At 52.7% G+C, this 4,284-nt stretch overlaps 1 protein-coding gene and 1 long non-coding RNA gene across 2 annotated transcripts in view; one reads left to right on the top strand and one right to left on the bottom strand.

The window, feature by feature from the left end:
* The window catches only part of LOC105550813, a 3,744-nt gene extending 169 nt beyond the window's left edge, over positions 1 to 3,575 (top strand). The window contains exon 2 of the long non-coding RNA XR_001007780.1: positions 720 to 3,575. This is a non-coding gene — a long non-coding RNA (uncharacterized LOC105550813). The remainder of the gene's footprint in view (positions 1 to 719) is intronic.
* COPG2 (coatomer protein complex, subunit gamma 2) overlaps positions 1 to 4,284 on the bottom strand; it is a 164,301-nt gene that overhangs the window by 21,359 nt on the left and 138,658 nt on the right. The window lies entirely within an intron of this gene.

Genomic DNA, 4,284 nt, shown 5'->3' with positions numbered 1-4,284 from the left:
TGGGGGGTGGGATATGTTGAGCCAAGCTGCCAGCATTGAGAACACCACTGTATTTAACTGATAGATTATATATGTTTAGGGTTGAGAGTGATGAATTCAGGCTAGGGAAGACCCTGAATCCAGGGAAAAAAGAAAAGAGAGTAGCCTCAGGTAAGGTGCAAGGTCAAGGTAAGGGGCTAGATTCTTACAAACAAAAAGGATTACGTGGATCAAAAGGGAAGTCTCTTGGAGGGTGGCACCTTACCACAGATCTAAAATAAAAGTGGTGATTAAGGAAAAGGGACAATAGTTAATACTCAGAAGAACAGGTGGAGGCCAAAGGTAAGGACAGAGTACCTGAGAGTCCTATCAGGTGGCACGGAGGGGCACGAAGGGTGGGGTGGGAGGCACTGAAACAACTCTCACATGGCGTGGGATTCGACCTATGTTGTATTTCAGAGAGAAAGGAAGGAAGGGAATGGGGGCAGTTCCACGTGGAGAGTGCCAGGCCTATTTGAGAGGGGCAGAGGAGGAAATGCTGAGATCTTTGATTAAGAAGTTAAAGGGAAGCACGAGAATGCTCCAAGCCTGAAACTGTAGAGACTGAAGTACAGGGAACCAAGGTGGCCGCAGGGAGTCGAGGTGGCCAGGGAGTCACGGTGGCCGTCCACATCAGTGATTCTTATCTGGGGTGGGGGGTGGGTTTCACCCGAGGGAGGGCTGGGGGCATGGACCCCCAGGCAGGCCTATCCAATCATCTGAGGGGTGAGCAGTGTTCAGCTCAGAAAAAGTAAGGGGGGTAAAAAAGCAATCTCTAAAAGGAACACAGACAATAGGAAAAGAGGAAACCGAGCCCCAAAGATGCTTCTGATAGGCCGCCTTGGGGTCCTGCATCCTCGGGTGAGAATCACTGGTGGACGCGGGAGGATGGAGAGCCGGCAGACATGTGGAGTGCGAGGGGAAGACGCATGTGCAGCAGGGCTGATGGAGGCATCAGGGTCAAGACGGTCAGGTGTGGGAACACAGTTCCCGACAGACCAGGACAAGGATGACAGCGAGCAAATGGATGTAGCCGAAAAGGCACCGGGACCATGGTGGTGGAGCTGGGGTTTCCAACGCCTCGGTCCCAGACTCGAGGACTCAGGTGGAGGAGTGAGGCCCAGGGAAGGGCCCAGTGACACAGAGGACGTGGGCTGTGTGGGTGAGAGCAGAGAATCTGTTGTCACGGGGAGGGAAGGTGCAAAGGGGAATGGAGACAGCGTGGAAGGAGAGCAGTTTGAAGACATGGGTGCTAAGGAGGGAGGAGGCGGGAGGAGGTTGGGACTGACAGGAGCACCCAGGAGGAGCAGAGGAGCTGGGTCTCGGGCAGGGCAGGAGAGTCAGGTTGAGACTGGGTGCGTTTGTACCAGTGGGACGGGGGGGATGAGGGTGGGCAGGTGGAGTAGGGACAGGAGTGAGTGCTGATGACAAAACTGCTGTGGTGACAGGAAGAGGGTAGGAAATTCACAGGCACATGTTCCCCAGAGTGTTTTCACAAGAATGTGAAAGAAAGGACGCAAAGGGAACTGAGAAGGTTTTGGGGAGTCAGGGTCGTGGGGTGTTGGAAGGTACCCATAGCCTGGGCCACTGCGATGTGGACAATGATAGCTGGGCAGGGCAGGTGGATTCAGTGCAGTATGTGTGATGCAGAGATGGCTGCATCTGGCGGAGCAGTGGGTGCGGGGCCAGGTCAAGAAGGGAGGAGGCACCTGAGAACACGACTTAGGCCAGTGGGAGAATCACAGATTGTGCTGAGAGAATGCAGGAGGGTGCAGGTGGGACGGTACCGTGCTATGCAGTAGAGGAGGAAAGCAGGAGAAACGACCAACCTGGGCCCCAGGGGCTCACTGCTGGGACATGAAGGGATGAGGCTGCAACACATGGGAGAGGAGGACAGAGGAGAGGTGTTCCCTAAAGGGCAAGAAGAATGAGTCGGAGCAGGCAATGGAGCCCAGCAGCAACAAGAGGAGAGCTTGTTGAGAGCAGGAGAGACGCACTGCAGTAAAGGAGGCACGCCAGGCACCAAGAGGGAGGGAGAGGATGCAGAGAATCCAGGGACTTTACCCCAGATGGGGCAAAGTGTGTGACCCAGTTCATGGATGACAAAGCATAGTGTGGGTAAGACAAGCAAGGAATGAAGGACAGGTGGGAGGATGGCAATAGACAAGGAGGATTAGAAGATGCTGGCACCTTGGAAAAGCTGGGGACCACAGTGTCAATGAAGGGCACAGGAAATGATGGAAGGCCAGGTGGATTGACTTTGAGACAGGAAACAACTGTCTCCAGCACAGTAGAACCAAAAATGCAGGATGGTTAAGGGTGACTTAAGATAACAGATGGATCCAATGCAGCACATTGTGGATAAAAAGGATGGCAATGTTGGCAGCAAGGGCAGGGCAGGAAGGGAGCTGACATCAAGGAAATGACTGCAGAGTGCAGTCATTGACTTAGAAGTGGCAGAGGAGGGAGTGGAAGCTGAAGATGAAGCTGAGGGTCTCTGAAAAATAACAGTAGGGGGATGTGCAGTACATCTTAACTAGAAAAACAGAAACTGCTGTCAAGTCCTCAAGGCATGATGTCAGACTCAAGATGGGTCCAGGGCGTTGATGGACATAAAAAAGGACAGAAGGTGCATGATAGGGGAGAATCTCATGAATTTGAGGGCCTCAACATTGGTAAAGGGGCTGAGTGAATAGAGGGGAGGCAGAATTCAGAGTCTCAAACTGGGATGTCGGCACATCTCAGGACACGGTGGTGGTATGCCTGGTATTAAGACCAGACCACAGAGGCAGAATGAAGCAATAGCTCCGGCAGCCTTTAGGAGAAAGTGGGTTAAGGGCCAAAGTGACTGGTTAAACAAAGGAAGGTGGTCAGCACTGCACATTAATATGGCACCTGCGTAAAAACCACAGACAGGTAACCTTAGGGACTTCACAGTGGACTCAAGCAGACTGATCCCAGATTGTAGGTAGAAGTGTGTTTGCAAAGGCCAGAGGAGCTGTTAGGAAACAATGCGAAGGAGACAATTTGCAACAATCACTGCATCCACGTTTCTGCTGTTTAAGCATGGCTGAAAGGATGGAGGTATAGCTTGTAATGCAAAATATACGCAGAGGTTCATAGTGAAGCTGAGGAGGAAGGCCTTCAAAAGTTAAGTGGGAGATGTTTAGGTCAGTAGCAAATGGGCCCAGCGGGACAGAGTATGCCGAGTTTGGAGAGGGTCAGGGTGTTGGGTGCTGGGATGAGGGCTTCATGTTTGGAAGACTCAAGGTAGAGAGTAAGAGAGGAGGAAAGGTAGAACAGGATGGAGGGCACGACTTGTGTAAGAAGAAGTCTTAAACTGTAAACGTGGGGGTAGTGAAGGTAGTGTGGCCAAGAGGAAATGGTGGATCCAGATGGGCTCGATGGGTAGCAGATGGGCAGGCACGATGGCAGGGGTGCATCAGCTCACTGGGGCCATATCCGAGGTAAATGGAAATAATGGAGGTGAGGAAATGAGGAAGAGAAGGAAGTGGCGGGACTGGCTGTGGAGTTTTGTGGGAACCTTCTTGATGGAATAGAAAGAGGAGGAGAAAAGGCTGGAGTGGAAGAGGGGAGGGATAAGGCAGCCTATGGGAAGGCGCTGGCCTGAATCAGTGGAAGACCTGGAGGGGCAACAGAAAATAGTTCTTGAAGAGAAGGTGGGCTAGAGAGAGGATGGAAACGTTTGAGCGGTGAGGAGAGCAGGTCAAAGTAGTGAAAACATCTGTATGGAGAAGAGATGACCGAGTCAGATGAAGCCACAGGCCCTGGGTGATTGAGAGAAATATGGGCCACAGACAGGCAGGTACCTCCCCTTGGCCAAGGAAGCAAAGAGAAGAAATGTGTCACAAGGGGAAAGGCTGCAAGAAAGAATGTGGATGTGGGACGATGAGGCAGCACGACAGGGGAGTCACCTACAGAAGACAGGATGGAGGGGCCCCCAGGGAAGGATGGAGGGCAGAGAGCGTGTGGAAGGGAGCTGGGCAGGACAGCCACAGGCAGGACAGCCACAGGTGGAGTGAGGTGAAGGGGCAGGTCCCAGAGTAGGAACAAAGGAACCTGGAGTGCTCAGAGCAGCCTGCAAGGTTCGGCATGGGGAACGGAAAGCGTAAAAGGGTTGGACAGCAATAGACAGGAAGGAATGGCTGTTCTTAAAGCCTTGAACTTTGTTGCAAAGGTGTGAATCTTGGGCCAGGCTCTTTACTACGGATCCGGCGGGGAAGGGTGGGTGGTGGGGATGGGGTT

The sequence above is a fragment of the Mandrillus leucophaeus genome, unplaced genomic scaffold (assembly GCF_000951045.1).
Source record: "Mandrillus leucophaeus isolate KB7577 unplaced genomic scaffold, Mleu.le_1.0 Scaffold5, whole genome shotgun sequence".
Lineage (NCBI taxonomy): Eukaryota > Metazoa > Chordata > Mammalia > Primates > Cercopithecidae > Mandrillus > Mandrillus leucophaeus.
This window is presented reverse-complemented; position numbering and strand designations above follow the sequence as displayed.